General features: G+C 42.3%; 1 long non-coding RNA gene across 1 annotated transcript in view; it reads left to right on the plus strand.

Moving 5' to 3' along the window:
* The first annotated feature begins 875 nt into the window (after positions 1–875).
* The window catches only part of LOC109320823, a 23,025-nt gene continuing 2,857 nt past the window's right edge, over positions 876–21,043 (plus strand). The window contains exons 1-2 of the long non-coding RNA XR_002103865.1: positions 876–1,007; positions 5,220–5,227. This is a non-coding gene — a long non-coding RNA (uncharacterized LOC109320823). The remainder of the gene's footprint in view (positions 1,008–5,219; positions 5,228–21,043) is intronic.

The following is a 21,043-nucleotide window of genomic DNA, read 5'->3' on the forward strand; positions in this document are numbered from 1 at the left end:
CGGTCCAGTCAGGCAAAGTAATCATTCAGGAGTTCAGGTTTCTTCTGGGTGCTGAGTTGTTGAGCAATGGCCCCACAGTCCTATTTGTTTTCCTCCTGTTCCCTATGTACCTAAAGAAGGACTTCTTGTTGTCCTTGATTCCCGTTGCTAATCTAAGTTCAGTTGCCACTTTAGCCTTTCTTATTTGTTCCCTGCCAATCCAGGCTGTAGTGGAATAGTTCTCCTTGGGGGCCCACTCCAAGCTTCCATTGTTTATAAGCCTCTTCTTTCCTAAGAGGACCGTGATTTCCCTGTTTACCAAAAGGGCTTCCCAACCCTTCTATTACCTTTTCTCCTCATGGGAATGGACTTCATTTGTGCTTCAAGGATTGTGTCCTTAAGGAACAACCATTCTTCGTGCACACTTTTCGCATTTGGTCCCGGTCCCACAGCAGTTCTCCTACTAGTGACCTAAGCTTGTTGAAATTTGCATTTTTAAAGTCCAAGACTTCAATCCTGCTATCAGATTTGTCTGCCTTGCATAAACATGATGGTTTCATGGTTGCTGTTGCCCAGACTTTCCTCTATATTTAAGTCAATCACCAGGTCATCTCCTTTGGCCAGGACCAAGTCCACCAGAGTGTTACCTCTGGTTGGCCCATGCACCTCCTGAGTTGGGAAGAGCTCCTCGACACAGGTCAGGAAGGATTGCAACCGATCCAGCTTGGCTAAGTATTCCTCACAGGAGATATCTGGATAATTAAAATCACCCATGACGACCATGTCACATGCACGTGCAGCCTCAGTCAATTCTTGGGTGAACTCCAGATCAAGTTCCATCCCCCGGTTTGGTGGTCTGTAGTATACACCTACAGTTAGGTCTCTCTTGCTGTAGTATGTGATTGAATAAAGTGTTAGCAATATGTAATGCAAGGCTAGAACATGTTAGCTTAGAAGACTTGGTATTAGAGTAAGGTTATGTTTAGATTACATATTGATAGCATTATATTGACAGTAATATGTTTAGTGTAATCATTCATATATGTAATTAAGCTATGAATTTTATATATGCTATGCTAATAATAGTAGTGTGATTGAGTGAATGAAGAGTCTATGGAATGTTTAGAGTGTGCCTATATAAGCAAAAGGAGGTTTGCAAAGGTGCTGAATATGCAAGTTATCAGACAATGAACCGTTATGTTATATGGATGGCTGAAAATGTGACTAGGTGCAGAGGAAATGGGCTAAGCAACAGAATAAAGGAGGAATTCTGCATGTCCTGCAATTTAGACTAAACAACTTTCAAGGCTGGAACACTGACTTATGACAGGAGCAACCTCAAGCTGAGATGACAAAAAGAATGATGAGAAACAACATCTGGATAGAGATAAGCAGGTGGAATAGTACCTCAACTTCAAACAAAGACTTGAAATCCCTATAAAAGTGGGATCTAACAATGCTGAGTTGGGGATTCACACTGCAGCATCAAGAAGCATAGGTGCATCTGTTCACCCCCACTGCCATCACCCTCAATGAGCCTAGGCTGGCCACCCAGTGCCAACATTGAGCAAGCAAGCTGGTAACTATAACATCTTCATAGAGTGTGTTTGTCAGTGTGAATGATGAACGTGTTTGTCTTTGTAAAGTCTTTGTATGTTTTTGTTCAATACATGTAGCACTTTACTTTTATCCTCCCTCATAAGGTCTCACTCGTGATTTGAGCAATTTGTGTAACATTGCTGCGTGCCCCTCCCCAACCCACAACTTAACCCAGAGGTTTTAAAACTGTTCATTTTTGGAGCTGATGTCGGCATCCAAAGAGGTGTACTGCTCTTTCACATAGAGAGCAACGCCACCATCTTCCTTCCCCACCCAGTCCCTTCTATGCATGGAGTAGCCCTGTATAGCTATGCTCCTCTCGTGTGAGGAGTCCCACCAGGTCTCTGTAATCCCTACTAGATTATAATGTACCTTTTTTTTATGTACCTTTTTCTTCTTGGTTCTGCATACTTCTTAGTTGCCCAGAGCAGCCGTGTTATGTCTGGCTATAATTCACTAATTTTATGAATTGTACACCTATATTGGGTGAATGTGTGTGGATCCACAAAACTGGCTAGAGCTTACTGGACAATCTCAATGTAGAACTGTCTGCTTACAGGTCCACATGTCCCACGTAAGAAGTTAAAAAAAACACTAACTTCATAATGGCCACTTGCAGAGATGGAAAACTGCCATTTAGGCAAACAAAGGATAATGGAATTCTACCCTTTATGTTCCTGTATTAATTCCCCATCTGTACAGTGCATTAGTATTGCTTTCGTAACCACCCTAGCTAGCATAGCTAATGATAAGCATTTTGAAGACAAATTCTCTAGATATAAGTCCTTGTTTAGAATCAACATTTCAGTGGGAAATTAACTTAGCTTGCAAATGTTCATATTATAAGGCTTCTCTGGATTGCAGAAGCTTTCAGTTGTTCTTGTCTTACAATTCTACCACCAACAGCATCTTTCATTGGTTTCCAAGACCTCCCTGTTTGTTGCTAATTTATCATATCCTATTGCCACCTTAAAGGTTTTTGCAGCAGCTACTTTAATTAGCCATGCCAAAGCTGAAACTTATATAATGAACTTTACATGCAATCCTTTCAAGACTACCTTTTGTTAACTACTACTTCACTGTTTTTGCTGCAGCACTTACTGTGCATACTTACTGCAATCCACGACCTTCACACACCACACAATGGAGACCTAATAACAGATGAACATCAAACAGGCCAATAGTTTGGCTCATTTTGGATGTTTATGCCAATACCCTACTGGGCTGGAATTTTCATGGGACTTATTCCTATTTTCAGCTGAACCTAAACAGCCTAAGATGACCTTCCCTAATAGTAGTCTTAGGGTGTGTCTACACATTAATTTAAGCATGCCTACATTTAATGTGAATTAGCTTAATATGCAGGTTTAGGCAGGTGTCCACACATGCAGGCATTAAAGCTCATTAATGTGGTGTGAACTGACTTGGGACTAAAGGGCACTTACACACATGCGGTGAGTCTGCTCCGACACGCTGGAAATCCAGTGCATCAAAGCAAACTCGATTAATCAAGTCTGCTGGAGCACATAAATTGACATGCCCGGCACTGCTTCAGGTACAAGTACATAAGTGGCACAGCACATGTCAGCACTGAGAAAATAGCAAGTACTGTACTTTGACCTAAATACATTCAATGTGCTTTAGTTCAAAGTATATCACTACCCTTTTCTCAGCACTGACATGTGCTGCTCTACTTTTACACCTGCACCTGACACAGCACCAGGTGCTTTTAATTAGTGTGGCTGACTAATTAAAAGAACCCAATGCTGCATCGGAAATGCATGTAAAAATGCCCAAATTTAGTCCCAAGTTAGTTGACACACAGTGTTAAAGCACTTTAATGTATCTACATGTTCATTAATGCACTTTAATTATTCACACCTGAATTTTATGCCTGCATTTGCAGGTATCAAATTTAGGCACAATTAGCCAAAATTCACTATTTTTAATGTGCATTATGGGCATGCACGTGTAGATGTGCGCCCTTAATGCACATTAATTTAGGCTAATGAATATTTAAGCATCATGTGTAGATGTGCCTTTACTGATGCTTTCAACATGAAAAATGCTGTACTCCAAAGCTAAGCATGTAGGTGGAAGAACTACTAGCCAAAGGGTACTAGGGGCAGAGTTTAAAAGATATTTAGACATACAGGCCATATCCAGATGAGTGTGTGGTATGTGGCACTACAGAGGCATCTGCAGTGCCATATACCACACATTCAGCTGTTCTGTGTGCTGCAAGGTAGCAAAGCGGGGGTGTTTTTTGACCCCTGGAGATCCCAGGGTAAAAAAAAAAAATAGGTGGAGCAGCGCATGCAGGGACAGTGCATGCCACCCAAAACAAATTGTATTCTCCCAGCTCAGTCAAGGTGTATGCATCCTTGTAGGACATCCTTGAAACTGGGAGAATAAAACTTGCCACACTCTGGCTGCCAGCCAGGCTCCAACTGGTAAGACTGCTGCTTCTACAACTCCAAGAGGCCCCCAGGACCTCAGGTAAGGCTGCTGGGGCCACCCAGTACTGGCCCCAGCCTCCCCTACCCCACCTGGGGTAACCTGCCAAATGCCAGAGGGTGAGTGGTACAGGCACTCCCTGGGGACAAGTAGCAGCAACGCAAGGTGTGCTGCTACTTCTTGTCCCAGGGAAAACAAAAGTCCATGTTCATGTGGACACAGTGATAGAGAGGAGAAACCATTCATATAAAATGTGGTGGGTTATGTCCCTCCTTGATGTTTTTTATGACTTAGTTTTCAGCATCAGGATTCTGTAGATTTAGAGTGAAAGGATGTTGAATTTAGGGGCTGATATTCTACTTATTAGATGTCTAAGTGGACTGAAACTGGATCCTAGCAGGTGTCCATCAGCAACTTAAAGTACCTAAGTACTATTAAAAAACTGAGCCTAGGACAGTATTATGAAACATGTTATTTCTAGAAATAGTTGGAAAGATTTTGTTTTTTTCAAAGAAAAGATAACTGAGTCAGTCAATGAATGTGAAAAATATGCCATTTAAATTGTATTTTTAAGTCATTTAGTTTTCTTTACTGTGCTTTTCAAAGACCTCAAGCAAGCCCCTCACACTTGGTATGTGGGTTTGTGTACTGTGTGGGCTGTAACTGTGCTGTGCTTTCTCAAAATTAAGCTGTTGCCTAGAAGCAATAGAGGAAAAAGAAACTTTGGCTGATAAGATATTAAATAGCTTTAGCGGAAGAAAACAGCCTGCACCTTTTCTTTGGAAATCCCTTGTAGTCAAGGATACTTGTCCTCCATGCATGTCTCATCTGTGGGTCTGAAGATGGCTGATGAAACCAATATGGAATCAACAGCTCTGCTGCAACTGGGGCATTCATTTCCATGGGGGTGGGGAGGAGGTCCAGATACTTGATTCAGTCCACAACATATTGTGTATGGTGCTCCCACTTTTCCACCTCCTGTTGTCATCATAAAGTTTCAAAGTACTGAGATCCTTGCAGCAGACTCTTCCTTCATTTGGGGCAGTCCTGAGCAGTAGTCTCTCAGAAATTGATGTCACCATGCTTTTTTCAAGTTGGCCTTGAGAACATCCTTGAAGCACTTTCTTTGCCATCCTCTTGAGCATACACCTTGACTGAGCTAGGAGAATAAAACTTGCTTTGAGAGTATAGAGTTGGACATCTGGATGATGTAACCAGCTCATCAAAGTGAGGTGATGATCATATAACATCAAATGCTCATGTTGTCAGCATCCTTTCACAAGCAAACAATGATAAATCCATCTTTCCACTGGATTTGACGGATCTTCCACAGGCAACATTGATAGTAGTTCTCCATTGACTTCAGATGTCACCTGTATGTTGTCTGTGTCTCAGCTCCATACAGTAAGGTGGGGATCACAACTGCTTGATATACCACGAGCTTGGTTTAGGATCTGATGTTGCAATCTTTGAACACCCATTTCCTCAGGAGTCTGAAGTCTGCACTTGCACATCTAAGGTGATGTTGGATTTCTTCCTTGATGATGCAAGAGATGGTTTCCAAACTATGGGAAATGCAAAACATTCTCCAGAATCTCACCATGAATCTGAATTGCCAGAGCTGGGGACTGCTTAAGAGTTTGTTGTTGGGAGGACCGCAGTTTTCTGAAAATTAAGCATCAACCCCATTTTCTTATGCCTGAGTAAAGATGTTGATGATTGCCTGAAGGTCTGCTTTCAAGTAAGCACAGACGTCAGCATGACCAGCATACAGGAGCTCATTGACTGCAGTTGGGTGGTCTTGGTTTTGGCTCAAAGTCAGCAGAGATTAAACAGTTTGCAACCCATTTGGTAGTTTAGCTCCTTTCTGACTGGAAGCTTGTTGGTAGTCAGGTGTATCATAGTGGTAAGGAATATTTAGAGTATTGGAGCGATGACACAGCCTTGCTTAACTCCCATTTTAACCACAAAGGAACTGGTGATGGATCCATTACTGAGAACCACTACTTGCATACTTTCATGGAGCAGGCAAAGAATAGTGATGAATTTTCGTGGGCATCCATAACTCAGAAGCATCCTCCACAGCACTTCTTGGTTGACAGAGTAGAAGGCTTGTATAAGGTTAAAGAGGGCCATGTGGAGTTTTTTGTTGTTCCTGGCATTTTTCCTGCAGCTGGTGAGCTTCTGAAGATCATGTCAGTTGTGCCTCTTGATGTTGTTAACCCACACTAAAATTCTGGGAGATGCTCTTCAGCAAGGGGAAGGATACAGTTCAGAAGGGTTCTTGCGATGATCTTTCTTGTGGTGGACAGTGAGGTGATCCCTCTGTAATTTTCACAATTGGACCCGTCTCCTTTCTTGGAAATTTGTCATGATCATGTTGTCCCTGAGGTCAGCTAGGCCTCTCTCATCATTCCAGATCCTGAAGATGAGGCCACAGAGCTGTGATGTGATCTCCTTTCTACAGTGCTTAAATCCCAGCAGGGATTCCACCTGCTCCAGATGCCTCATCATTCTTCATCTGCTTGATGGCTTGTCTTACCTCATCAGGGGCTTGAGGAATTCCAAGACCATCTCTGACTGGAAATTGCAGGATGGATTTGAGAACACTTTCTTTAACAACAGTCCTCATTTGAGCAGGTCTTCAAAATACTCATTTCAATAGGCTTCAATAACTTCCCTTTCCTTGATCAGGTCTCCTCCATTCTTAGGTCTCAAGGCGATTGGTCCCTGAGTACTCAGACCATAGATGACTCTGGCACTAAAGAAACTGCACATATTGTGGAAGTCAGCAAGATCTCCTTTGCTTTGTCTTCCCACCATCTGTTCCTCATATTGTAGGTCCTCCTTTGGACTTCTGCCTTGGCTTTTTGGTTAATCAGTTTCTTTTGCCTGGAATTGGTGTCATTATGCCAATCACAAAAGGCCTTGTGCTTGAAGTCAATCAACTCTTGGAATCTCCCAGTCATTCTCATCAAACCAATCTTGATGTTTTCTAGTAGGGAATCCAAGTGTCTCTTCACAGACACTGATGACAGTAGAGCCTGTCTACTGGCATCCCAAGCAGTAGATCCTGTCTAAAGGCATGCCAAGAACTGCTGACATTCTCCAATTCTTGCTGATTGGAATTTACCAGGTTTTTGTTGAGGTGCTGGAGGAAGAGGTCTTGCTTGATTGGGTCCTTGAATCCTTCAGTGTTGATCTTCTGTTGACATTGCTTCTGATGCAGCTGTTGTTTGGGAGCCAGATTAAGTGACATAACTGAGCAGATGAGTTAGTGATTGTTCCAGCAATCATCGGCTCCTAGCATAGCTTGGGTGATGCAAACATCTTTGCAAAAAAAGATGTAATCTGTCAGGTGCCAATGCTTAGATTGTGGGCATTGCCATGATGGTCCTGTGCCTGTTTATTCTGACAAAACAGGGTGTTGGTGATGGTGAGTCAACGTTCTGTGCATTTGGTCTCTTCATGTGCGTTTGGTTTACACGCAAGTGGAGGATGCCAGTGGAGTCGACCTTTCCTACTCCTTCCTTGCTGACGGTTCTGCTTGAGAGGTTAGAGTCCCTTCTGACTCTGGCATTGAAATCACCAAGAAGAATAAATCTATCTCCCTCCAGATCATCAGAAAAAACTTGGTCAAGATTGGCATAGAATTTCTCCTTGGGTTTCATCAGTGGAATTGTGTTGGGGCTTACGTGCTGGTGACAGTGGCATATTGTCTCCAGTTTAAGATGGAGACTAATGAGGCACTCATTAATTCTGATAAGGAACTCACTGAGTTGGTTTATTACTTCATTCCTGATGGCAAAACCAACCCTGTGAAGCCAGTGTTCTCCTTTCTGCTTACCCTTCCAGAAGAAGGTATATCTGCCTCTGTGTTCTTTGAGCCGCCTACTTCCCACTCACTGGGTCTCACTCATTGCAGCAATGTTGATGGTGTGTCACTTGATTTCTCGAGCCATGACTGTGGTGTAGCATTCTGGGAGTTCACTGTTAGGAACTGTTGTCCATGAGGGTCCCAATGGGTCCATTAGGGTCCTGATGTTCAAGGTCCCAAAATTGATTGTCTGTCTTCATTGATTTCAACTGCAGTAACAGTGATCCCATTGGTCATGATTATCCGGTCAGTAAGAAAGTAAAGAACTATGTTTAGAGCACTATTTTTAGCCCTCTCCTCATGTGGGGTGAGCAAAGCAGATCCTGAAGAGGGCTGCTCAGTCACAGTTACAGCCTCTGAATTGCACTCCTGCCTCATCTAAGTATTAGAGAACCTTCTTGAAACTGCTGCCTTCATGCCAGTTCAGGGGTAGGAACTTCCAGACCTCAAAATCCTCCTCCCATCATCACTAGTTGGTCACCAAAAGGTTTGAAAAATGTTCTGGAAAAGCTATTTTCATGGAAGACACCTGGGCATGATTTTTTTTTTTTTTTTATTGTGGAAAAGCTTCTGCACATTCTGTTGACAGAATGGGACCTTAATCCAGTAGCAAGGAGGCAAAGACACTGGCACTCTGTGACCAGTAGTGTCCCCCAAGCCTCAGTCCTTGGACCAGTTCTCTTTAACATCTTTTTATCAACAAAGTGGATATTGGTGTCAGAAGTGGACTAGCCAAGTTTGCCGATGACAATAAAATTTGGGGTAGAGCATCCACACCTGAGGATAAGCTGGTGATTCAGGCTGACTTGGGTAGGCTCAAAAAGTGGGCAAATACAAACCTGATGACATTCAATATTGACAAATGTAAGGTACTCCACCTTTGGGGAGGTGGGGAACCCGCAGCATGTTTATAGGCTCAGCAGTGCTACACTCACTAGTACCATGGCCAAAAGAGACTTGGGGGTCATGATTGACCACAAGATGAACATGAGCCACCAATTATGTCACAGCTGGTAAAGCAAACCAAACTCTGGCTTGCACCTACAGATGCTTCTCAAAGAAATCCCAGGATGTCATCCTCCTACTGTACTCGGCCTTGGTGAGGCTGCAGCTGGAGTACTGCTTCCAATTCTGGGCTCCACAATTCAAGAAGGATGTGGAGAAGCTTGAGAGGGTCCAGAGTAGAGCCACATGGATGATCAGAGGACAAGAGAATAGGCCTTATGAAGACAGGCTGAGAGCCATGGGACTCTTCAGCCTGGAAAAGTGCAGGCTCGGGGGGGGACCTGTGACAGCCTGTAAGTACACCAGGGGTGTGCATCAAGATCTGAGGGAATGCCTGTTCACCAGAGCGCCCCAGGGGATGACAAGGTCCAATGGTCAGATTCTGCATTCCTATTAGGCTGGACATAAGGAAAAACTTCTTTCTTGGCCAAGTCCCCAAGACCTGGAATACACTCCCTCCAGAGGTGGTGCAAGCACCTACTCTGGACTCCTTTAAATAATGTTTGGACACTTTATTGTGCTGGGATCCTTTGACCCTAGCGACTTCCTGACCTAGGGTTAAGGGGCTGGACTCAATGATCTCCTGAGTTCCCTTCCAGCCCTAATGTCTATGAAAGACAATTGGAGATCTTGTTCTGCTGCAGCCTTTGTTTGCCTTCACAGCTTTTGAGATTCTAACATTTTCTTCTACTTGCTCTGCCCTTGAGGACCTGTAGACCCAGGGCTGGGGGTTGGGGGCTGGGCAGGCTTAATATAGTGGCAACCCACACTCACCATGTCACAACACTGTGAAAAGATGTGTGAATTCATGAGAAAAATCATTGACATCTGCTGTCCCCACTGTCCTGGTGGTGCTGCTGCTGCTGCTTGGTCCATGACTGCTTATTTGTCAGTTACCCCTGCTTATTTTGCAGCTAATCTTCCCTGAAGGTCATTCCTTTATCTGCCACCTATGAATATGCTGGGTAGCAGTACAGCACTACCACTAGTCTACACCTTTTATTCTTGGCCCAAGATAATAGTTACAGCATTCTGGTGGGAAGGAAAAGGAGTTAAGGGAAATGTCTTTACATATAATGATGATCTGGAATCACTATATTAATGTAACTTGGCATGTGTAACAGCTATGTATAGTTGGGCCATGAGTACACACGCATTCACATGGCACTCAGATATTGAGAGCTGATGCAGAACTTGAATAGGGGGCTGTGCTGCAAAAATCCTCATAAAGGAGGAGAAATCCTTCCCACTCAATTCACAGTGATTGTGAAACCCAGCCAGTGGCAGCTTCAGTCTTGAGGCTGAAGTACTGTTTTCTCCTTGCACCTATGTCTACAATAGTTCGCAATGGGTAGAAATATAACAGTAGATCTCTGGTTATGTCTGTACCATTTCCCCAGTCATAAAGCCTCAGCCCATCATCAACTTTCTTGTCGGTAGATAGGTGGAAGGTGTGGCCCCAAAGCTGTTGGCCCAGCTTCCAAAATCTGACCTTTTGAAATGGCAAAGCTGTACTTTGTACTCCAGAAATTAAAAAAAGTTTGAAACAAAACTGAACTGAATCAAAAACATTTCAAAATGTCTCCATTTTGCAGGAAACCTGGATTTTAAGTTTTTTAACCATCTTTAATATTAATTATTATCCAATTTGCCAAATTTTTGCTGCTCCAGATGTTGTCTTTAGATGCCACTTTGTATGTTACGTGAATCCTAAAATCACTAGGGCTAAGGACAGAAATTACACCTAAGTGATTGGTTCAAATCTGTAACACAACAGAAGTTCAGTGCATATAAGCTGCTTTCAAAATGGTCAAAACCAATTTTAGATAAACCTGGATGGATGCAGTATCAGACTTAACTGATTTAGGTTAAATTGGCTTATTGAACTTCTGTCCCAGATCCCCTTCAGATTCAAGTTTTAATTCAGTCTGCCCAGCATCCCAGGATAATTTACCTGACGCACGAACCCCTCCCCAACCCCCTGGCTAGGTAAATGGGCTAGCCTTGAGCCAAGCTGCCTGCCAAGAGGCATGGTCTAGCACTCCCCACCACATCCCTGCCCGTACTTCCCTGCTTCTGGGCTGAGTCACTGCAAGCTCCAGAATAGTTCACTTGCTTATTGGTAAAATAGACACAGCTTAGACTAACCTGTGAAGACTGAATTTATTCAGCCTCAGGCTTTTTGACTGTCTATACTTAGCCTAGAAAGCAGTTGTTCAGGGCTCTCTGGGGAATGAGCGCACCTTACTGATAACAAATTAAAATGTGACCTTATATAAAAATAGCAAAAATAGTGAAACATGCAGGTCAAAAAAACAAAAAAATCCCCAACCCAAAACAATTAAGCCTTTTGAGAATAAGGAGATATTCCAGTACTATACACAAACCATAGCTCTAATAAGATTGGGAGTTACAATTCATTATTTTTATTTGATTCAGCTAACACAGATATATATGTATAATCCCAGTTCACAAGTTCACATACCCTTAACCCTCAGAAATAGAGAGCAAGAAACTAATTATCTGTGAAGCAATTAGACCATGAAGTACATAGACGCAGAAGCAATCTCTCAATGAAACAAATAGCTCAAGTGCAGACCTGCAATAGATCCAAATTTAGTGTCCATCTGTCAGGACTGAACCTAAGAATGAGCCTGAATTTGAACATCCTATCCAACCCCTGAATTTAGGATCGGTAGAAGGGAATCTGGTTATTTTAATTCCTAAATCCAAATTGGCTCCTGTGTCTTTGGCTCCAGTTCAAATGCAAAGGCCAGCTGCTTCCATCTCTGCTTTGGAAGAAATCTACAGAGAACAAATTATCTTGCAGCTCTTGCCCTTTTAATTTAATGTCTTCTATGGTTATCCCTATGAAACATTTGCATCAAAAATCCCAATGCTTGCCTCAAATCTGTAGACTGAATGTTATCTTGAACCTCATCAAGAGCCAAACATTGCAGTAGAGATTGAATGAATTGAATAAAGAGCTACAAATATGCCTGATGAGCATACTGCATCATTTTCATGATACATGATACAGTATGCTCTCTTAAAAAATGAATCAGTAAAGGTCTGGCTTTACTGCAAAATGGATAATGAAACCCTTTATTGTCCCTAAAACGCCTCAGAAGCCTGCTACAGTTTTCTTAATGTCTAATGCTTGTTGAAAAGTTTCTCCCATATTTATAACTTTATTATCATAGTTTTAAGGACCTGCACTTGTGGAGAGGATCCCATTATGCTTGGTTGTGTACAAATACAGAAGAGTGAGTCCCCGGCCTCAAAAGCTAACAACTGAAGAAAAGGATGTCAGGTCTCTTTTTCTTTTGATTTGACAAGAAGTCAAATCCCACACTGATAGTGGGGAGCAGCTGTCATAATAGAAGAGTCTAAAAAGTTAGGACTTTTGAGTTTAGAAAACAGAAGCCTGGAGGGGAGGGGGGGAGGAAGAATTGGGTAGGGGGAGAGGAGAATATGATAGGGATCTATAAAATAATGGAAGATGTGGATAAAGTGAATAGGGAACTTTTGTTCACAGAGCTCCAGAATACAAGAACTAAGAGGCGACCACTGAAATTACCAGGACGCCGCTTTAAAACCAGTAAAACCAAAAGGAAGTGCTTTTTTACTCAGCACATAGTGGTTTGTTGCCACAGGAGAGGCAGATAATATAACTAGAATCAGAAACAAGGACTAGACAGATTAGTGAAGGACAATGATGGTTACTAAATAGAAAAGTCAGGGATGTACTCTGACATCCTTCAATCAATGACTGTTTATACCGGGGGAGCAGGGCAGGGGATAGATTACACTAGACATTAGGGCTTTGTGAAATGGCAGTGTTCCATTTCGACCAGTGTTTCGATGGAACAGCGTTTCGTTTCGAATTTTGTTTTGATTCGAAACAGCTGTTTAGTTTTATTCTGTCAAAATGATGAAACTGTTTCGACGTTTTGCCTGTAGGATATAATGGACAAGGACAAAACAGCCTATAACTTTGTCATTTCTGGCTTGATTTGGATGCAATTTGCAGAAATGGTAGCCCCTTCTGAGGGCATGAAGCCTGCCAAAGTGCACCCCAAAGTTTTGAAAGCAAAACTTGTCACGTGTATCAGTGGGGTCAAAACTGCAGGCATGCTAGCCCCTGCTGAGGCCACAAAGCCTGCCAGGTTTCAAGGGGAGAGGTGCAGGGGTTTGGGGGGAACTGTATGTCAAGCTGCAGACAAGCAAAACTCATGACATGGGTGACACTGTGTGTTAAGGCACAGCAGGGTGAAAGCTGCAGGCCTCCTAGTCCCTGCTGAGGCCACAAAGCCTGCCAGCTTTCAAGGAGATGAGTGCAGGGGCTTCTGGGTTTTGGGTCCCTGCACCTCTAGCTGCTGACAGGCAAAACAGGTATCCTGGGTGCTTATGCAACTGTCTGTCCTGGGGCACAGGGGTTTGGGGTGGGGGAGGGGGGAAACTACTGCAGTCCTGGCTGCTAGGTGCTGCTGTGGCCACAAAGCCTGCCAGCTGTTAAGGAGATAAGTGCAGGGGGGTTTCTGGACCCCTAGCTGCTGACAGGCCAAACTCGTCACATGGGTGCTTGTACAACTGACTGTCTCTGTCTTGGGGCAGAAGCAAATCCCAGCTCTGTATTGATTCTTTTCTCCTTAGTCTGTGGTTTTGTAAGTGTTAATCCTTGCTCAGCAGCTAGGGACACAGGGCCCCAGAACCCCTCTGCACCTATCTCCTTGAAACCTGGCAGGCTTCATGCCCTCAGCAGGGGCTGTCATTCCTGCAAGTTTCATCTAAATCAGGCCAGCAATGAGAAAGTTACAGGCTGTATTGTCCTTCCCTATAGGTTTTGACTTGCCTTGTTTTGTTTTGAGGCTGTTTTGACTATATCTGTTCAGTTTCGATTTTGCTGTTTCAACCTCAAAATGGGTTGAAACAGCGTCAAAACAAAACTGGTGGCAAAATTTTGCACAGCCCTACTAGACATGCCCTGTATGAATACCCCACCTTCCAAGGATATGAACAAGCATTTGTGGGATTTGGCTTTGTTTAATTTAAGCATTTGCCACTTGCCAGGAGTGGTGTGGTCAGCTGGAGGTAAGTACTTCAGAGGAAAGGCAAGGAGGGGCTAGTGGGTCTGTGTTTGCTAGGGGCAAAGTGGATCCATGGAGGGGAGGGGGTGCTGTGTGGTTCAGGAGATGGTTGTCAAGGGAGCTAGAAATAACCTGGTCAGGGTTGAGGGGTAAGAACAGCACAACCCCAGGGCTGTGGCAAGTGGCTGGGCTTTCCCAGGCTCAGGGCTATGCTGTGAATGCATGCAAGTCTTGCTAGATTAGGTTAACCCTTTATCAATCAGAAGCTAGTTTACCTCTGAGGTGAACTAGCTTCAGATGAGTGCACCATTTTTAGAGTAACCTAAGCCTTATGAATACTTGCACACCAGGGCATTTAAATGGATCTAACTTTGGTTGCTGAACACAGGGCTAGATGGACCAGGATCTGACCCACGGTGGTACTTGCATTGAGGGTAGATAAAAATGGACACAGAAGGAGAAATGTTTGAAAATTATTTGATATTGTTCAGCTTGTAGGCAATGTCATCGTCACAGCAGCATCCTAGCTGGTGTCTGGTTTCTTGGCATCATGGCAAATAATAATCTTCAGGATAGATTTAAAGGATAACAATGAAGAGGCTTTATATAGGTGTTCAGGCTCCTATATAGCTTGTCTCCTAAGTGTAGAGGCAACATGGGAGAAAATATGAACACACTTATCTGAAAATATAATACTAGGGGACTGGCTGGCATTGTTGGCCACTTGAGTCCATTTTAATAATGAAAGACCTATGATGGGTAAGATAGTGATTGGCCTTGGAAATTGGAGTGGGGAGAGAAACAGCTTATATTTGTTATGAAAAAGGAAGGAAAGTTGATGGAAAGATTTAAAACAGTGATCTGGTCAAAATACTGGGCTAGGAGAATAATCTTTGAAATTGTTTTGATAAAATCTGAGTTGGACAAGATTACCTTTGCCAAAAACAGGACAGGAAATGGATAGTACAGTAATCAAGATGTGTAAACCTGGAAGAAAATTTTAGCTATGTCAATAGATAGTAAAGTTCACATCTTAAAAAATGTTATTGAGAAGAACTTGCAAGACATAGACATAGCCTGGACATGATGACTGATAGAAAAGTTCAGGCTGAAGATGTCATTCAGGTTACAAACCCAAGTAAAAGATCGGACAGTGGTATTTAAGAACCTGATTTAAGAAAGGAGGTGAGATGGACATGATTTAAGATCTTTGTTTTCCCTGCATTGAGCATGAGCTGAAGCTGGGGTCTAGACCTCCACAAGAGAATGTCTCAGAGGCCAGGGTTTTGGTTTGGACAGAAGGCAAGAGCTCTGCTGTAGGGAAGTGGACCTGGGAGTTGTCAATTTGGCCAACTGAATCTGTGTTTACAGATAAAACAGGCAGGAGATAAGTTGTAAAAGAAGAAAAGAATGGGACCAAGAACAAAAGAACTGTGAAAGCACAACAAAAAGGGGCTGACATGAGGGGAATCTTCAGAAAAATGTACTAGAGAAGAGTTTGTAGAGACAGAAGGTGAAATGAGAGAGAATAAAACGGGGGGAGGCAAAGGGAAGATGAGATTTTCAAGAACTTAACAAACTGTGTGTTAAAAGCTACCGGTAGGTCAGAAAGTACTGATTCAGAAATTTGACTAATAAGTAGTTGTTAAATAAAGAGTTTGGCAAGAACAGTTTCAGTGTAGTGTGAGCAATAGAAACTGGACTGGAGAGGTGCCATGCTGCCCTGCCTTCAGCTGGAGAGGAGAGAGGATTAAGGGATGGGTTTCAGTGAACAGAGAGGGTGCAGTGGCATGGCTGCACCCCCACCTTTTGGATTGGACAGCACTACAGGAACCTCTGGAGACTTTTTAAAGTTCCCAAAGCAGATGAAAATCCTCTATACTTTCCCCTTCCTGCTCAAAAGCATGTTCCCACCCCATCTCTTCCACCCCCTTACCACCTTCTCCTACCTGTCTTTCCTGCTGTCCCCAGGGGGTGGGGAAACAACAGAATCCTTCCTCCCTGTTGTGCAGGAGCTGGGCTTGGGTGGGGATGTGGAGAATAGCAGCAGGGATGGATGGAGTGGAACTGCTCTCCAGCTGCCCTGTTGCTGCTTTCCCTTCCCCAGTTAAGCCTCTGGAGCTTTCTTGCCCCCGAACAGTATTGAAGGAAGCAGCAACAGGCAGAGGTGTGGGGAAGGGAGGTGAAAGAGGAAGGGAAGGGAAGGGGCTGCCCCAAGCAGGAAGGCGAAGTGGGCAGGGAGGAATTTTCATCTGCTTTGTGGATTTTAAAAAGTCCACAGTGGTGGGGGTAGAGAAGGCTGGGAGCAGGGGGTACAGCCAATCCTGCAGAACAAGTTGCTGCTCTTGCACCCGTGTTTTTGGAAATCCTGAATCTTCCCCCGTCAGTGAAATTCACCTTTCCTTTCCTTGTGCTATGTGTTTAAACAACTGTGTCATGTTCTCAAATAAATGAGTTCCTGAAAACAGTTTTCCTATAATATGTGCAAAAATGACTGAAAAAGCTCCTGGTGTTATCCTTGCTTAGCAATGATAAAACTGCTTTTGGTTCACCTGGTATAGATAATATACTCTGGTTTTGACTTTCATTATAAATATGAGTCAGGATGAAGGAAAGACAAGTTTACACCATGGGCTAAGAGATTACATACTGATTTGTACAAGTGAAATAAGGCATGGAGCGGGTGCAACAGGAGATGATGTTACTTAAAGGGAAAAGCAGCCTCAGAGAGTCCCCCAGGGGGACAGAGCCACTGCCTTGATGAACTGGCTTCAAGGGAATGGGGAGCCAAGACTCAGAGACCGGCTTGGGCAGCAGGGACACTGCTGCAGCAGCTAGACCAACAGCCCATTAGAAGAAAGAGGCAGCTGTGCCAGGAAGCCATCTGACAGGAAGTGGGCACTTGTGAGGTCATTCAAAGGGCACCCCCGACTACTGCTGTTCTTAAAACCTCAGCCTTCAGCATGCTTGAGAGTAGGTCCTGAGGATGACCCTGTAGATGTTAGCCAGCATATATCTGGGACCAGCTGAATGTGATGTGTGCTCGGGGGTATCTCTGCTGGGACCCACCAGATATGTGATGTAAACATGCCATATATTACTGGCTGTTCCTAAATTCATCTACTGCCTCTACATCAATTTTGGTTTGGTTTGCTTATGGTCCATTAGAATAGCTCTTTGTTTTAAAACTCCACTTTGTGCTTCTTTCTGGGTTTGGATGAATTAAGAGTCATTAATATTAATCTAAAATGAAGAAAAATAGGGGGTAAAAATAACTGACTAAGATTTCAAGCATGTATAGCTCCTAATTGTGCAGATTTCCTGAATTTAGAATACACATTTGTGCTGAACTCTTGTTTTTGCTTGCTGAAATACCTTTAGAATCCACTGTAAAAATGTGTATAAAATAAGCACAGAGTGGATGCTTTAGGCCCAATGGAAACTTTGAAACCTGTCTTCAATTAAGTTCTGTGTGTGCTAATCTACAATTCATCACATGCATATTTTTCACATTTATGAATTCTATTTTCTATTGTTTTACCTTTACAGATAACTTGCAATGTTGTATGAGAAAAAGATGTATTGCAAACACAGCCATGCCAGTGTATAATGAACAGAATGAAATGTCAGCATAACAAATATGTTTAGAATAAAATGTTCAGTATAATAAAAAACAAATCCCTGGTCAGCCTCCCATGCAAACACATGCTGTTGCATTCAGTATAGCAACATTTTAGTTTCACAAACCTATTTCGAGTCCCCTGTGTGTAATATTGAGATAATTAAAAATGAATTTCAAGAACAGCTGATTAATTTATACATCCAAAAGGAAGGGGCAGAGGGAGCTCCATCATGTAAAATTATCAGTTTTCTCCTGCTGTGTACCTGCCAGTACTAGCTCCAGTATAGGTTTGCGTATAGCAAGTCATATGATATATCCCATGCTATGGTTGATTTGGTTGTATTGCAGTAGCAAAAGAGAAGATACATTAGCAATTTTCTTTCAAGAATGAATTATGGATTATAAACAAAGATAGTGGAATTGGGTACAGAGGGAAGGATAGTGTTCTTTTGAAGTCAGACAAAAGTGATGACAAAATTTAGAAGGAAGTGTATGGTCTATGCAGGAAGCATGCCTTAACTAATAATTTTGAAGACAGGAACAAGGTGGTGTATAAGCAGTTTCTGGAGGCACTTTCTATGAACATCCCAGAGAGTGAACTGCTACTGCATACTGAGGTGGGTGGGCATATTTGCAAATAAACTTGGTGCTACCAGTTTTATACATAGTACTAGCTGACTGTATCATTATTGTGATACATAGAAAAATAATAGTGTAACTGTGGATGGACAACTTGGACACAAACCCTGGGCATTGAGTTAGAGGGAGCACTGCTGCCCAGAATATAGAACTTTCCTGTTGCACTTTTGGCATTGCACTTAAGGGCATGCTGTAAGAGTGCCAATGCCCCTGCAAACCCCTGCCTTGTGATGGGCTAGCGAACTGCAAGGAATCTTGAAAAATTACCAAAGAAATAATATAATTCAGAGAAGCGAAGTCTACACTACCAGCTAATACCTTAAATGCCAATGGCAAAGGGCCCTTGCTGTCATAGGAGGGAGCCAGTCAAAACAGAGTGTTGCGTTGCAGTGCTAGTTGCATGTACATTACAGTCATTAGTATGTGGTAAATATAAAAGCTCTGGGTGCTTTAAAATGCAGATAGTTTGCCTTGTGACTATCAGTCCAAAACAAAGGCTTGGATGGTGGCTGAGTGTTCAAAGTATAGCTCCTCAGGCTCAATGTCAGGAGAAAGAAAGTATAAAGAAAACTTGTTTTGTTTGACTGTTTTGTTCACAACTTGGTTCCCAAGACATTAGAAAATGTGAAAGATGAGTTATTTCCACCCAACTACATCTCTGTTTTGCAGCCAGTTGATCTAGGAATTATTTGTCATAACAAGAAAATTACAGATCAAGAATGATTGGAAAAAATAGTAGATTTTGGTTGGAGATTTAAAATAATTTCTTTTGTTCTTCAGTATGCCTTTCTGAAATAAGATAAGCTTCAGGTCAATAACTTTTATTATAATGAACTACACTAACCACTAAGAACAATTCCGAATACTCAGTTTATGTTTCACATACTCAGTTTTACCCATTTAGCCAATCCAATCAATTTCTTCTGTCACACCCCAAAAATAAATGCAGTTTATTACATAGATGCCTGTGCCTTGCTCTTTCGTTGGGTTCTAGTCAGACAGTAGAGTCTGTCCATGCCAATCTTGTTGACAATTTGCAAACCTGCTGAGTTTATTATATCAGTATTTTCACCGTAATTCACTTATTTTCAACAGACGGTGAGGCATTCCTGCCATGAAAATGAGACGTATTACAAATTCAGCTGTTTGAACAAGTCTTACAAAAGTTCATCTGCATCAAAGAGTTATTTAAAACATTTTCAGGTTCATTAATTGCTACTTACCTTTTTGGAGCTAACTTTGTGTTGTCTATGCATGTGCACACACACACACCTCAGACACATCACTTTTGGAACCCGATGACAGATTGTATTGCTACCCCATGTTGAGTTGTAGCATAGTGTAACTGTTCCTCACTTGTCTGTTGTCATGTTTACTGCTCTGGTTCAACAAGTAAGAATAACTTCTGACCTTTTCATGAATAACTTCACAGACGTGTTTTCTGTTAAAGCTGTCTGTGTTTTACAGTCTTAAACACAACTAGACACAAATTTAATATGTATCCAGTACTTGCACTGGTTCAGCATAGCATATTTACAAAATGGACATGGTAATATTAAATTAGCTCCCTTCAAAGCATGATCCTATTGAAGTGGTACTAATTAAAGTACAACCTGGATTCATGTTTAACGTAGAACTCTTCTATAACTCACCGAAGTCCAACGGCAGATGAGCTGAGTTTGTCAATGGCATACTAACAGTAATAGAAACTGGTGGTAAAAAAATACAATGTAAAATTAATGGACTCGATTTAAAAAGGGAGTGCATATGCTGTAAAAATGTCTAGTGGACCACTTTTTGACATTTCTAACAACCAATTGATAGAATACTATAAAGCAGAACAGTAGAACATAAATCTAAAAATTCATGTTATCATCGGTTAGTAAAAGCTTCTTGAATTGTGAGATCCAATATTTCCTCGATTTTTTTTTTTTTTTCTCTTTTTCTTTCTGGTATTTCCTTTAAAGGCTTGAGAGAAATCATGAATCAAACTCCTGACTTTCAAGTGGCAGGAAGATAGGCCAGAAACCCACTAAGGAACAAACTTGTCCTCTCTGTCTCTCTCCGCTGACCACTGTTTGTTCATTGCTTTTCTGAAAGTGCCTAATGTTAGTTCCACATTCATCAACAGGCAACTAGAGAAAAGAGATGGTCAGTGGGTTATTTAATCGAAGTTTCCTTCTCCTTAAATTACAGTGTACAACATATCAGCTATGTTACCCTGTCCTTCTACCAGAAGAGATGAAATGATGAAGAGTAGGCATGGGACAGGAGGGAGGTAAATTAAGTACATGTATGAAGTAAGACTTCAGTCAATGAATGTCAATGAATGTTAAGCATGACTAAAACAAACACTGGTAAATATTACCGAATAAGATGGTGGTGAGGAAGAAGTAACCGTTCATTTACCATTCCGACTAAGATATAACCTGACGCCATTCTAATCAGACTTGAGCTCTTACTGAACTGCACCTAAAAGGACCTTTGCCTACAGCCTTTACTCAACGCTCATAACAAACGGTTATTAAAATACAGCTGCAGTTGTGACTGGGATTTGAAGATTGCTACCATCTGATAGTTATTCAGTAGGGCTGTGCAAAGCTTCAGGTGGTGATTCTGTTAGAAATATTATTAAAAATGCATTATCAATAAGTCTTGTTAAAACAGTGCAGCTGTCAGCCCTCCCTGGTGTCTTGTTAAAACAGTGCAGCTGTCAGCCCTCCCTGGTGAAAGAACTGGAAGAGCTACTGAAAGCTCTTTGTATTAAGGTACCAC

This window comes from Crocodylus porosus, unplaced genomic scaffold, assembly GCF_001723895.1.
Source record: "Crocodylus porosus isolate Cpor-Errol unplaced genomic scaffold, CroPor_comp1, whole genome shotgun sequence".
In the NCBI taxonomy this organism is placed as follows: domain Eukaryota; kingdom Metazoa; phylum Chordata; order Crocodylia; family Crocodylidae; genus Crocodylus; species Crocodylus porosus.